We start from the raw sequence: 16,392 nt of genomic DNA, 5'->3' as shown, positions 1-16,392 counted from the left end.
TAAGTAAAACTTCAAGAAAGTAGAATGCTGAAGTTAAAATTGGATGTTTTGCTAAAAAAAAGAACAAAGAAAGAGAGACACATGTGTTTTCATTTAGAGAATGTTCTATCATATCCTTGGCCTAATTACCTTGAATAACATATTTTGAACCTATTTATCTATTATTTCAGAACCCCAAACCTTGGCTTGCATTACATACCTTGAAAAATTTATTTTGATCGAATGTGGACACTTGAATTGAAAAGCTATATACTTGAAAATTTATATATACTTACTTGTTGGTATTTGGTAAGATTTCACCAAGTTTTTCATTGTTAGAAAATATAGCTTCAAGGTGAAAACTTAAAAGTGTAGTTTAGAACTAAAGTTATTTTTGAGGCCCTAAAAAGAATTTTGGAGTTCCAAGGTTTTATCCAAAATAAAAAATCTCAATGCAAAACTTTTTGAAGGGTTAATACCCAACAAAGACTTTGCATTTCATTGAACTGTGAAAATAAAGAAAAATTATCCTTGTTCTCTTACCAAATCTTGTTTAAAAAATAATGGCTAGTTTTGACACAAATTGAAGTATCATGTTTTTAATAAAAGAAAAGTATTTTAGAAAATTATTTCTTTCATGGGCCCAAGAAAAATCTTTGTACCTTCGTCAAGCCTTTCATGAGATATGCCTACTAGTGAAAAAATTGGATTATCAATTATTCCCATCCACAAGTATTCCAAATAGTAATCATTAATTTTCAAGAGATTCAAAATTTATGAGTTTTAAATTTTCTCATTGATTGCAAAGATACTTTATGTAGGGTAATTTTTTTATCACTTTTGAAAAGTTTAGAGATTATTTGAGCATTTCATATAGAATACTAAGATCATTTTTTGTGAAAAGTAAACATTAAAAATTTGAATAGAGATCTTTTGAAAAAATAAAAAAGAGACACTCGCAGTTGCATCACTTGCCTGTGTATCATAAGAAAGACATTCGCATTTATATAATTTGCATTTGAACTTACAGTGCATCATGAAAAAGATATTCGTATATACATTATAACCAAAGGATTCACATTTGAATCATAAGAAAGATATTTGCATTTGCATCATGGCATTTGCATTATAGAAAATGTATTTGTAGGGCATCTACATGAAATGAACATTAGCATTTGCATTATAAAAAAGCCTTTTGTATTAAAGGGGTAAAAGGGGAAAAAGAAATCTATTATGAAAAGATGAAAAAAAATAGTTTGATAAGAGAGTAAAATGTCAAAAAGGTTTGAAGAGTTTAAAGAAAATGGATTGAAAAAAAACAAAGGGATTATTGAAAAATAAGTAAGAAATGTGAGATACTATGCAAGATAAGACCTAGCCCAGATTAACTAGCACATAATTAAGATTTTAAGCCTAATTTAATTGGTATCCAGATCAAATTAAGTCCAGTTTAGCTGGTATTCAGATGATGACTAAACTCATAATAGCTAGCACCCAAACCTCAATGATAATTAAGCCCAGTTTAACAGGCATAGATGAGATTCTAAGCCCAGTTTAGCTAGCACTTAAATCAAATTAAGCCCAATTTAACTGGCACACAGTTGAGATTTTAAGCTTAGTTAAGCTGACACCTAATACGGTCTTTAAGATCTTCAGGTAAAATGTTTTATATTTTCAAAGTTTTAATACTTTTGATACATGAAGCACTTAAAGATGTTGAGATTTGTAAGACTTTCGAACATAATCTCTAAGATCTTTGAGCACAATCTTTAAGACCTTCAGGCAAACATTTAAAATTTTTAAAGTTTCAATTCCTCTAATGTATGAGAAGCATACAAAGATTTTGAGATTTTTAAGATATTCGAGCATAGTTTTTAAGACTTTTGGGTATAATCTCTAAAATTTTTACACACAATCCTAAAACCTCTGGGCAAAACATTTTTAATTTTTAAAGTTCAATGCTTCTAATGTATGAAGAGCATTTAAAGATTTTAAAATTTTTAAAACTTTCGGGTACAATCTCTAAGACCTCTGGGTAAAATATTTTTAAAGTTTTAACACTTTTGATATGAGGAGCACTCAAAGATTTTAAGATTTGTAAGTCTTCTGGGCATAATCTCTAAGTTCTTCAAGTAGGATTCATAAGTCTTTCGTGCTAAATTTGTTTTAGTTTTGAGATTTGTAAGATTTCTGGAGGTAATCTCTAAGTCCTCTAAGTAAGATTCGTAAGTTTTTTTTTTAGTAGAATCTGTTTTAATTTTGAGATATAAAACCTCTGGCATAATCTTTGAGTTTTTTGGGTAAGATTTGTATGTCTTCTGAGCTAAATATGTTTTAATGTTAAGATTTATAAGACTTACGGGTATAATTTTTAAGACATTTGGGCATGATTTGTAAGATCTCCAGGTAAAACATTTTAAATTTTCAAAGTTTCAATGCCTCTAAGATGAGGAAGGTTCAAAATTTTGAGATTTGTAAGACCTTTAGGTATAATCTCTAAGTCCTTCAGGCAGGATTCGTAAGTCTTCCAAGCTGAAACTATTTTAGTTTCAAGATTTGTAAGACTTACAGGCATGATCTCCTGTTTTATTTTTAAAAGATATTAAGTTTTTATTTAAAAGAGTTTTCAAATTTGTTTTTGAATGAAAAATCCAAAAAAATAATAAAAAAAACTAAAAATTACAAAAATGCAAAAAAATGTTTGAAAAATTATGAATCTTTATTTCAAATAAAATTGATGTCTTTATCTTTGTCCTATTCCTGATTTTTAGCAATGTGCAAAGAGAGGTAGCTGTAAACACCAAATTTATCCAGGTTTCGATTTAAATTTTTGAGTTTTATCGAGCTCACAAGCTAAAACTCGATTTTTTTCAGGTTCGAGCCCACTTTTTTTGTTTTATTTTTACTTTTATATTTATTTATTAGATAGTTATATTAGTTTATTAATTAAACATAAAAAATACAACAAAAAATATAAAAAATATAAAAAAACAAAGAAGCAAAAAATAAAAAATAAAGGGGCAGGTGCCAGTAGGTGCCATGCACAACACCAATGCCACCCCTGTCCACCCTCTGTTCACCATAGCACTATAGCCCATCACCACCCTTGGATAACCATTCCACTGTAGCCTTATAAGCACCCCCTGAACCTTTACCAGCCACCATCTGCCCCAACTAATCCTATAATGTCACCTATCACCTTTTTAAAAAATGAAGAAAGAGCCCTCAGAACTTGGATCCTACCTCAACTCAGCATCAACATCCATTTTCCCTATGCCTAGCCCCATGCAACTAGCTTTGCACCCAGTGCCCAAACACTAGCACACACGCCTATATTCTCCTTCAACCTAACCATGCACAAGCCCCGAACCATGTCTCCATGTCCTAATAGCCTAGTAACATCATCCTAGCGTAGCCTCTAGAGCTTATATTCCCTTATCGGTGCCTAGCACCCACTCTCGAAGAGCCTCAATTCTAGACTCCTTCATCCGCGCACCTAAACCAAGTTTTTTCACCCTCAAATCGGCCTTCCCACAAAAATAAAACTCAGGAAAACCCAAACCTAAAAAAAAAAAAACCTTAAAACCAAATGATTAAAAAACCAACACAATCCCTATCGATTCAACGAGGAACCTAGAGTTAGAGCCCCTGTAAGAAAAGGGAAACATTTATGTTAGTTAAAAAATAATAAAAAAATAAATGAAAAAAACTAAAGTTTTAAAACTTGATCTACATCGATCGAGGCTATTTCGAAAGAAAAGAAGGCTAAATCTGGAAAGAAAGAGGTGAAAGGAGTTTTTGGGTGAGTTTTGAGCTTTTTTTATGTTCGACACGGTGGCCAGCAATCACTAATGATGAAATAGGTGATGGTTGACGTGGCGGCTAGTTATCGATCTTTGAAAACTGGCCAACCTCTCTTAGTTTTTATTTGAGAGAAAAAATAGAGTTTTTTTTTTGGAAAAGAGAGAGAGAACAAGCTGAAAAAAATTTTGGTTTTTATATAAAAGACTAAGCCTCAAAACAATGCTATTTCAATAAGGACTAAAACGACGTCGTTTTGACTTTTTCAGGCTCTATGTGCTGCCCTCCACTAGACCCAGGGTTCGTGTACTCGACCCGTGACTCACCTCTACCTCAGACCCAAACTAGTTCAAATGAACCGTTATTGGACTACCGGTCTGTCCTAACCATCGAACCAAATCGCTGTTGACTGGCTCACCCAAACCGACGTTGATCAAGCCGTTAACCGGTTCGGTTCAATAAAAAATTTTTTTTGAATTTTTTGATTTTTTAAAATATTATTTTTGTTATTTTAAATTTTATTTATGCATATTAAAATGTTTAAATTTGCTAGAATAAAATTTTGTTATTTTATAATAATAATAATTAATTAATTAATAATAAATAATGAAATATATAATTAAATTTTTTGATAATTTTGTTAATTTTAAAATAAACCTTATATAATAATAATAATAATAATAATAATAATAATAAAATGTAAGAAAATGAAAATTTTATCCCATGATGAGATTTTAAAAGTATTACTATTAGAGATGCTTTAAGAAATCTCTAAGTGAGAAGATTTTTTTAAATATTATTAGTGTATTGAAGTATTTATAAAAAAATCTTCAATATGAGAAAAATTCATCTTTTCTTCAAAAAATTTTGAAAGTAAAATAAAATGTGTGTATCAATGTATTATCATTTGCATTGTATGCATGACATAGTTTTTTACTAAAAATAAGTTCGAGCCTCCGAGAATTGGATTATAAGGTATTTCGAGAAGCGATGCCTAAAAAATCTTTAGGTAAAAAATAATTCTTCTAATGTTACCAACGTACTAGAATATTTTGAGAATTATTTCAATAAAAGAGTTTCAATTTATTTTTCTTGAATAAAATGAAATAACTAAAAATAAGTACTAATAATAATAAAAAGAAAAACCAAAACTGCAATAAACAGAGGAAGTCAAGGAAATTACTTTTGAAACACCAAAATTAAAACTATTTTTATTAGGATAAATGGATAACATGTAATTAATTGGTACCGTTTTAAACGAGCGCTGTGAGGGTGCTAATCTTTTCCCACGCATAACTGACTTTCGAACTCAAACTATTTTACAGACCCTAAAATTATTTTTTTAGTAAATTTTAATTAATTTTAAAATTTTATTAAAAGGATCAATTGCACCTAACTAAAAAAGTTTGATGGTGATTTTGTTTTTTATTTTTTTTATTTTTTTAATTTCATCTCCAAATTCATTCAGCAACTTCAAAACTATTATGACCGTATCTTCTGCTTTCTCAAATGTTTTCACTCTTAGGTTTTCTTTCTCCTTGGGATCATCCAAGTTAGAAATCAGATTGACTCAGATGGTTTTTCTACCATTACAAGACTAGCAAAATTTTGAAATTGTCTTAAAATGAGTGTGGATGTCATTCATGGATAAGGATATGGATATCCTTAAGAGCAAAAATTTGTATTTTAGCTAATTGAAAAGCTTGGGGTGGTAAAAGCTCAAACCCTGAAGGGTATATAGGATCTGTCATGTCTAACGATTGCTTTTACAAGTTAGAATTTTCTTCTACCATTTCTTTATCAAGATTCTTGAGCATATCCATTATCTTATTAAGATCTCTTTTTAGTTCTTCTTATGCATTCTTAATTCTCTCAAATCAATCAACCTATTTTTTTTCTATAATTTTTGTTTGAGCCTTGGTATTGTATGAATGACAAATAGGTTAAGTCAAAATTTTCAGTGGACGAGGTATTCTTGAACCTTTATTATACAATTTTTCAAAAAAAATATTGTGGGTTGAAAATTTTGATTTTTAGCTTCTTTTTTTGATTTTTTTTAAAAATATGGTTATTAAAACAAAAATGGTGCATATGATCATGAATGCAAGTGAGAGATATTTACTTTTGAACAAATTTTAGCACTAGAAAATTTTCATTAATTTCAAACAACTTTTATTACATGAAATTTATCATTCTAGAATTATATCCATAAAAACATTTGACTTGCTTATAATGGTCTTTAGCGTTGTCTAGAAAGTTTACTAGGCATTGTTCATATTCTCTTATGAGACTGACTTCTTACCTTAATGCCTTTACCTTTTTAACAATTTCTAATGCTTTTTTCATTGCCTTACAAACTTGACTAGTCAGGTGCTCTATGTATTGTTGCTTCCCTAAGCTTTTTATTTTTCACTTCATATGGGTATCTCTTTTTGAGTCACATGTAAAGATCTAATCATTTTCCCTTTTTTGCCATTTATCTATGATTCATAAAATATGATTTTTATGATCTTGCAGTTGTTGCTCTAACCCTTGGATCACCTAGTGAAGTGATTTTTTTTTTCATTCAGTATTTCAATGTGCTTTCTTCTTTTCTTTGCAAGCATAGTCTTCAACCTCTTATTTTCTTTCTGGCATTCCACAATCTCGCTGGCTATAGAGTATAATCTCTCTTTATTATGGCATTCTAAAAAAATTCTAGTGGCATTTTCTTATTTTTCTTGAGCTTTGTCTTTTCATTGATTCATCTCTTCTCGAAGCTTTCCATTTCACATTATTGACTAAAGTAAAATTTGGTAACTTTCCAATCTTGAATTAGACTCGTAATTTTTTGTTTTCTTAGTATAGAGTTTTGAAATCATTATTGGTCACATCCTGTTCTTTTATGACCTTCTTCAGTCTATTCTTTGGTACCTATGTTTCATATCTTATCGTAAAGTTTAAATTTTTTTTTTATTTCCTCTTTTTTAGCTTTCATTTCTTATCTAACAATCTCAACTTTCAATAATTGCACTTCTGCCAAAGGGTTATACGATTGATGTGAGCTATCATTAGGATAGTGCACTATGTCTTTGAGTCACTTTGCTCTCCAAATATGGTAAAGAGTGACTTTGTCAATGAGAGGCCTTAATCTCATCTTTCATTTCTTTCTATACTTGGATTAACTGCTTCAATGTTCTTGGTGGATTAGATCTCAATAAGTGAATCTACTTGAGCCAAACAATGAGTGGCAAGAACAAACTACTTTATACCAAATTACTTAAGTACCATCAATGGAGTGTAATTTACCACACCCTATAGTCTTAATAGTGGTATCCATGGTTTATTTCCTCAATACAATATAGGCATGCGAGACACCTATGGTGCCATCCATTCTATTTCATCGTCGATAAGCCTTTGTAAGAATAAAATCCATTTTTTTTTAGTCTTTGATGTCGGTCATTGGCTTTTACAAAATTCTTCGATTGGAGTTTTGTTTTGAAGATAAGGCTTTAAGAGTGCACTTTTCTTACACTTGAAAATGACTTTTAACCTATACATACAATAATGGTGCACACTCTATGAAACATCTTTTTTTAATCCATTGATAAAAATTTAATGATTTGATGGTTTTGGCGAAGACTGCTAGTATAAGATTAATTACTTAGGTTTCAATTTGCTCAAAAAATTCACCACGATTATCTCGATGTAGCCCAAAGTCTTTAGGAAGACCATCATGCCATACAATACCAAAACAAATACAACCATGCTTTGATCATTATCAAAATGCCCTTAAACAAAATTCTAAAAAAAGTTCCAATGGATAAAAATAGGTTCACCTTTAGGCTTTGCGAATGAATCTATGGTTTTCACTTTAACCCCCATAAGCTTGACCAACTTTCTTCGATAACCTGATTTTGACTTTTAGGTAAATACTTTATTTGGACACTATAATTTTATCCTAAATAAAAATGAGTACTTTTCCATGGCTGACACCACATTTTTCTGATTAAAAGTGAAGCATCTATAGGACTTATTCCAAAATTGTATAGCTGCCTTAATTAACTATTTCTTAATCACTACCGGAATAAAGGATACAATTTACCCATATTTTTTACAAAATCTTTCTTTCCTTTATTCACTTAACTAACCCCAGATAATGGCTAAGTCTTCTAAATTATTCTGTGTAAGAGCCAAAAGCATTTTTTCAGGCAACTCAGACACATAATTGATAGGTAAACAATCTTCATTCTTTTATTGGACTTCTTTCAACCAAACATATACTTCATTATATGACTCACATGGGATACTCACAGATGATGAATAAATCTGTAGTTTTATAAGATCTATGAAAAATTTTAAAGAAAAAAGATGTCCTAAAGCAAATACCTTAATGTGAAACTGTATGATATGATTTATGTAAAAGAAAAAAAAAACAAAATTGAGTTAGTGTGAGGATGTGGTTTAGGATTGGAAAAATTTTTTTTTAAGTTTTTTTTTGTTTTGTTTTTTTTAACACACAACTTTTAATCTTATAAGTTTTGGACTTAGGTATTTTCTACAACCATACGGGCGAGGCTCTATCTAAAGTTAGTTTCCTCCATCTTATTACATGCTTAGTTCGGATTGACACATATCTAGAGGTTCCTAAATTGTTCCTCATTGTCATCCACATTGAACTAGCAAGACATCCTGATCCTCACCTATTATAAGGTACAAACAAAATGGGTTTAATTTGAGTAAAAGTATTTCGCTTGTCATTACGGAGGTTAACATCTCACGAGAGTATATGTACTTTACTTTCTCGTATAAGGGGCTGAGCTTAGGAATAAAGCTTATGCATGAAGTGCAATGTATTATCATGTATGCAAATATATCCTAATTTATTGAAAATTATATATATATAGAAAAATAAAATGAAAAATGAACAAAAAACATAGTTAGAGTATCTTAAAATCCCATCATAAGGCAAAATTTTCTTTTTCCTTTTGTTATTATTGTTATTAATAATTTTAGTTAATTTTTATTCTTATTAATAATTTTTAGTTAATTTTTATTTTATTTCATAGAAAAAAAGAAAAATTTTTATTGCATTGAAAATCCTTTATAAATACTCCAATATGTTGGTAGTATTTAAAAAAAAATTTCTCACTTAAAAATTTCGTAGGTATCATTATTCGAAATACCTTAAAATCTCATCATCGAATAAAAATTCTCCTTTTATATTTTTTATTATTTTTACTATGTTTTTTTTTTCCTTTTTTATTTCTCCAAATTTTAAATTATCAAAAGTTTAGAAATCATTTCCATTTTTTATTATTGTTAGTGTTATTATCTTTAGTTATTTTTTTATTATATTATTCTATAAGGTTTATTTTAATTTTCTAATAAAATTATGAAAATTTTAAACTTTATTTTTTTGTTATTTGTTCATATTATTATTATTATTATTATTATTATTATTAAAACAAATATTTATCTTAGAAAATTTAAAATTTTAAACATAATAATAAAAACTTAAAATGATGAAAATAAAGTATATAAATAAAAAAATACAAAAAATACAAAAGAAAAAAAACAAAAAAATATCCGGACCTGATTGATCATGGTCTGGTCAACGAGTAATTCGATCAGGCTGGTCAAGGTGACAGTTTAGTAGTGGTTCAACTGAACCAGTTAAGGGTTGATGAAGGAGGTAGGTGGCCAGATCGTTACGCGGACCCTAAATCAGGTTACGGGCTACCACACGAATCATTGGGTTTAAAATGACATCATTTTGGCCCATGTTTCTCCTATATAAAAGCTCTATTTTTTTAGCTCATTTCGTCTTTTATTTAAAAAAAAAAATTCAAACTCTCCCAACCAAAAAACTAGGTGGCCAGCTAATTCCCAGAAGCTAACCACCCAACACTGTGTTGGCCGTCACCTAGTTCATTGCCTGTTGTTGATCACCATGCCGATAATTAAAAAACCTAAAAAAAGAACTAAAAAACTCCCCACACTCTCCTCTACCTCGATCTAGCCTCATTTTCTTCTCAAACACCCATAAACCTCATAGATCGACCTTTATATTTTTGGTTAAATTTTTTTTTTATTTTTTTCTTTTTTTGTGAAGTTGGCACTGGGGTTCCTCGTTCCCAAGGAACTATTTTTTTGTTTGTTTAGCTTGGGATTTTTTTTTTGTTCTAGTTGCAAATTTTTTGATAATGGCTTTTTGGTTTTTTTTGGAAAGTTTTCTCGTGGTATTTTTTTGGCAGGGTATTTTTGGGTAAGGTTTTTAAGGTAAAGTCTCCTCCCTTTCTTTTTTGGTTTGCCGCCATGGAACTCTATTTATAAAGCTCCGGTCATACACCCCCACTACTAGGGTAAATGGTTATAAGGTATGGGTCTTAAGGCATGGTGCAAGGTATGGCTAGGTATAAGAGTAGGTGCAGCTTAGGGTTAGGGTTCAAGGGTTGTAGGGTCTCAAGGGATTGTTAAAGGTAGGTGTGGCTCAAGGTCAAGTGGCTAGGATAAGAGGCTAATGTTGCCATGCACGGCACCATTGTCTTATCCTTTTTCTTTTTTTAAAAAAAATTATATATTTTGTTTAATATTTAATTATAAAACTAAATAATAGAATAAAAATAAAAGTAAAAATAAAACAATGGGTTTAGGCCTAATAATGAATTTGGGCTCTGGGCTCAAGAAATCAAAATTAGGCCTTGACCTAAAAGCTCAAGCCTACAAATTTAAATCGAAAGCCCCAATTCATTGAATCTCAAACAAATTTAGTGTCTATAAATATAAGACCCAGATTTACACCAATTATGCTAACACTCATAGGTTGAAGCATTATTCTTTTGTTATGATGTCCAGAAGTAGCATCCTTGACTTAATTAAACCAAAATCTTTTGTTTGAGAGTATAATGTTGAAAAGCCGGTTAGACTTACGGAATCATTCAACCCACCTTCCAACTGCTAAGACATTGCCGAAGGTGAACAACACTGCAAATTTGATGGGTTTGGCAAACATAATAAGTGACTGCAAAAGAAACAAGAAGTTGTAAAGATAATGTCATAAACTTATCAGTATTACAATTTTTTAAGGCACTTACTTTATAATTGCAACTGAGCTATAATGTTTTCCAAGATGAACCCATAAATTATATCAAAGGCACCCCATTCACCTAAGAGCTACAACCCAAGGTCTCTAAAATTCCTGAACTGTAAAGACTAAAGATCAATGATGGTAATTTCCATTGAACCATTAATGTCTTGGAGTCCACCACTTGAGATTTTAATCATACATTCGAATTTCAAATGACAAAAAAGAGAAAGGAAAAAGAATTCAATGATCATACCAGAAACATATATAAGAACAAGACCCGAAAGTAAACAAGTGGCAAATGTGTACACTCTCTGCTCCATATAAAAAATACCCAGATTGAATCACTAAAGGAAACATGAATTCTGAAGAAAGTGAAATTTTAAGTGTTCAAAAGGAATGAAGAAGAAAGAGTACCCGTGTAGGAGAGAAAGACCTGAAGCCTTCAGATTCTTCATCTAGAAAGCTTTCTGCTCTCTCTTCTTCGTCACCCCTTAACATGTGTTCCTTCACATTCCACATTTCTTCACTTCACTTGCTTTTTATATGTCACTTGCTCTCTTCTCTCCAATGCCACCATGAAATAACCGGGAAATGTTTTTTTTTTTTTTTTTATTCTATTCAAATTTATTTATGAGTATATACGTGATGCATTTACCATGAAACTTCCTTGTTGACAATCTTTTACTCCAACAGCATTTACGATTTTTTGAACAATGTAATATCTCATAAATCTTTAATCCTTCTCTCTCTTATTAAGAATACACAATGTTTTTTGAATTATAACCAATACTAGATATAAAAGCAATGATTTCAAACCCAAAAATTAGCAATATTTTTATAACTTTAGGTAAGGCAAAGTTTGGTTTTTAGGTGATAGCCGAAAAGTTGACAGTTAAGTTGTCCTTATTGTCATTCTGTATAATTGTACACATGATCTATTCCATTAATAATTAAACATAAAATTTTATTAATCTTTAAAATAAATATAATAAAAATTTTAATTTTTTTAAAATTTCATTAATGAATTATTATTGTTTGATTAATTGATAATATATAATATTTTTTTAATTTTCACTTGCAATCAAATATTACATCACTTAATAATCAACTAACAAATTAGAACTTAACTAAACAACCAAAACCTTAAATATTATGACTTAAACCTAAAATCTCAAGATTCTAAAACTTTTTCTTTATCACTAGGTCAAGGTTATATAAAATCTCTGTCTGTACTAATAGTGTATTAAATATTAAACTTTTTTACCCATTCCATCACATTTTCTTTATCCATTTTTTATTTTTGAAATATTTCAAAATTATATTCTTTTTTTTTAACATCTAAAATTCTTATTTTATATTTTAAAATTATATATTTTTTAATTTTTTTACTTTTTAACATTAATAATTATGAATTTTTAATTTTATAAAAAAATTTTAAAATTTAATATTAAATACATTAAAATTAAAATTTTTGTCTTAAACTTAATGAAAGTTAATAACATCCAAATAATTTGAAACCAAATTATTATTTATTTATTGAATATGATTTTTTTTTTCTAATTGAATTCCATGTCATAAATTAAGATTATAAAACTTACGGAGTAGGTTAAAAACAACGTCGTTACTATCTAATTAAAGGGCACTTTTATAATGGAAATGGGTAATCTTTCAAAAAAGCTCAAAATAGATCCATCGTCCTGTTGTTTGTTACCACAAATATTGATTAAGAGATGAATTTGATAATTTGTGTTATTGTATCGTATTTTATATCATATACGATTTTAAATATTACATGAATTATTTTAACACGAACACAATATGAATATTTAAATGACATCAACAAGTAAAACACGAATGTGATACGTTTGTTATACGCATTACACGTGATACGATACGATTACTATATTTTAATTTATTTTTAAAATGAGTAACATGACACGACACAATACGATTAATATGATTATACATGATTAACACGATTAATACTAAAATATCTAATCAACAATTTAACATTAAATCAAAATGATAATATAATAGAAACACTAAAACACAATTATATACGTGTTATAAACGTGTCATTTATATGTGTTAACACGATAATATGATTAAAATATAATTAATTAATTAGTCGTGTTTTAAATGTATAACACGTGTAAGACACGAAACACAACATGTGCAACATCATGTCTTAAACGTGTCAATGCTATTAAAATATGAAACATGATTATACAAAACACATACATGATTTATTATGTATTGTTTTCATAACATGTCATCATATCGTATCTAAAATTATCAGATCTAATTGTAATGTTCTTAATCGATTTTTTTTATTTAGTTTAGATTAAATTTATGTATTAAATGGATATATTAGATTCAAATCAAATTTAAAATTATGAAATGAAAAATAAAAAAAAATTAAACCTAATCAAATTATATATTTTATTAATTTTTATAATATTTTAAATTTTTATAAAATAAAATTTATTTTATGTCCAAATCTATTTAAATATATTAAAATAATATATAAATAATTAAATTTTAAATTTTAAGAATAAAAAAACCAAACTAAATCAATAAATTTTAATTCAGATAAAATCAAATAAATATAAAAAATTAGTTTAAATTTTAGTTAAAATTTAAAATTTTATAATATTATAAATTATTTTAAAAAATCAAATTAAATTCGATTTAAACCATCACTCCATGTCCTCACAAATGTCACTCTCTCTCTCCCTTGCCATCTCCAAACATTTTTTTCCATTTTAGCTACTCACCAATTGGTTTTTTCGGGTATCTTTCCGTTCATGATCCAACATCATTGTCATGTCAGCGCTTTCATTTTGTTATAATTCAGAATTATAATTTTGGTTAAAATACTAAAAATTTCTTGAATTTTTTTTAATAAATTTTTATATTTTTTTTGTATTCAAATAAGTTTTTATATTTAAATTTTTTTAAATAAAAATTTATTTTAAATAAAAAATAATTTATATTATGAGTTTATTTATTTACAAATTAAAAGTTTAAAGACTTATTTGAATCAAAATTAAAAATTAAAAATTTATTTATATATAAATTAAATATTAACAATTTGTTTGAATGCAATAAAATTATAAAAATTTATCTAAAATAAAGTTTAAAGTTTACATTTTTTTATTTTAGCTTATTTTTTATTTTATAGGTTATTATTCTGCAATAGACGTACCAGCAAAATTTTAGACTTTCTTTTTCTTAATAAAAATTTGCAAATCCACTTCGTTGAGACAAATCTCTGTGCCTACCCTTTTTTTTTTTCATTGTTATCATTGCATTTTATTATTATAAAAAAAAAACTTAATGATAAAATTATAGAAAATAGATTTACAAAATGTTTTTAGTTTCATTTTTAACTGAATTTATTGAAACTCATTAAGCATTTAATTATTGATTCAGTTTTGAAAATTCTCATGTAATTGGGTTGGTTTTGACCTCGCACGTTCAAAGCATGGCATTTAGGGATGATTTTCAAAAATTAATAATGACAATTAACCATTAATTAATATTCAGCTTGCAATATTTTGTTTTACATGAAATCCATATTCTTTCGTATTTTTCCTTTGTTATAAGTTTTTTAAAGAGTGTTAGGTACAAAGTAATTATTCTAAAATTTATTATAATTTATATATAGTAATTAAATTATTATATTAGGTAGATATTCATAATTCAATGTGTCGATGATTTTAAATTATCAAAAGTGATAGAATCATTATTTTTAAAGTAATTTAATTCCTATACAAAAGTGTAAAAATTTTTATTATCGAAATAAAATGATATGTAAAATTAATAATAATTAATATTATTTATTTAATATGTGAATTAAAAATTTATTTTTTTCTTAAAATTATAATTATTTTATATTATATAAATTTTTAATTTTCAAATTAATATTTCTTGTAAAAAATTAAAAATAATTTTTTTTAAATATTTTATATAATATAAAATTTTTTATTTTTCTTTTATTATGAATTTAATAAATTAATTTAATTTTTTAATTTAAATGTTTTTCTACATAATTTATATTATAAAAATTTATTTACCTATCAATAAATATATTTATTCGTATATATAATTTAATTATATTTAATTATAAAATAAATAAAATATTATTAATATTTTATAAATAATTATTTTTAAATAATATTAAAATTATTAATTTGTGTAACTATGATAATATATATGATTATTTTTATAAGTTTAATAAAATAATTTTTAATTTTTAAAAATATTAAATAAAATAATTTTTAATTTTTAAAAATTAGTGATTATTAATAAAAAAATGATTTCAAAACATCTTGATAATAAAATTATTTTGATGATTGCATTGATGTTATATATCTTATCATATATTATATATCATATATAATATTATATTACAACATACATAAAATTTTGATAATATTTATTTACATTGATGCTTAAATAAATAATCCATATTATTGACACATAGGATAGTTCTAAATAAATTTATTTAATCAATTATTCAATTTTTAAAAATTTTAAACTTTCACAATTTACATTTATCTAAATCTTTCAAAGTATATAAGTATCCTAATTTAAACCTAAACAACATATTTCATACTTCACTTTTGCTCATATATATGAAATACAAAATTTAAATAGCTTTTGAAAGTTAAATCTCTAAATTTTAGTAGTCATAAAAAATTATACATTGTTTAAATCAATATTCATATAAATTTAAATAAATAAAATTGTAGTTGAAGCACCGATGTTTATCATTTTTTTTGCCTTTATTTTCTTAAGATTTTTTTAAACATTATTTTCTTTTGATTTAAAATAAAAAAATTATTTATCTCAATTTAAAATTACACACATATTTAAATTTAAAATTATATTAACATCTTTTATTTTAATTTAATAATAAACTTGAATAAATTATATTTTTAAAAATTAAATAATTATCAAATATATATTTGTGATTTCTTTCTCACAGTCCATATTTTTTTAATAAAAAATAAAATAATTAGATTTTTATTAGAAAAGTTAAACATGATAAAGTTTCAAAATTAAATATGAAAAAGTCATTCATGACATATCACATATGTAAATCTTAATTTTTATACTAAAATATTATATATTTTTAAGAGTAGATGTAACTGTAAACAAAATATTAACTTTTTAATTGAGATTTGTATGTAATTTTATTTTTATAATTCAAACTTTCATAATGCTTATTTAAATTTTTTTATAATAATTTATATATATAGATAATTTTTGTAATTTTAAATTATAAATTGTAGATGATTATAAATATTTTTACTTATTTATATATAATATAAAAATTAATATCAATTAAAATTTTAAATTATTAAAAATATAATAAAAATTCTGTACATGACACGGGAAAAAAAACTAGTTGTCAAAGATACCAAAATAACCTTTCGGTTAAATAAACCGATTATTGACGGTTAAAAATTAATTGATTGGAAAACCGCATCCAGCCGAGCAAAGCCAAGGATAAGACCGTAATACGAGTAACCATG

Source organism: Durio zibethinus, chromosome 9 (assembly GCF_047325235.1).
Source record: "Durio zibethinus cultivar Kanyao isolate XHJ-2024 chromosome 9, ASM4732523v1, whole genome shotgun sequence".
NCBI classification, from domain to species: domain Eukaryota; kingdom Viridiplantae; phylum Streptophyta; class Magnoliopsida; order Malvales; family Malvaceae; genus Durio; species Durio zibethinus.
Note: the sequence above shows the minus strand (reverse complement) of the source record.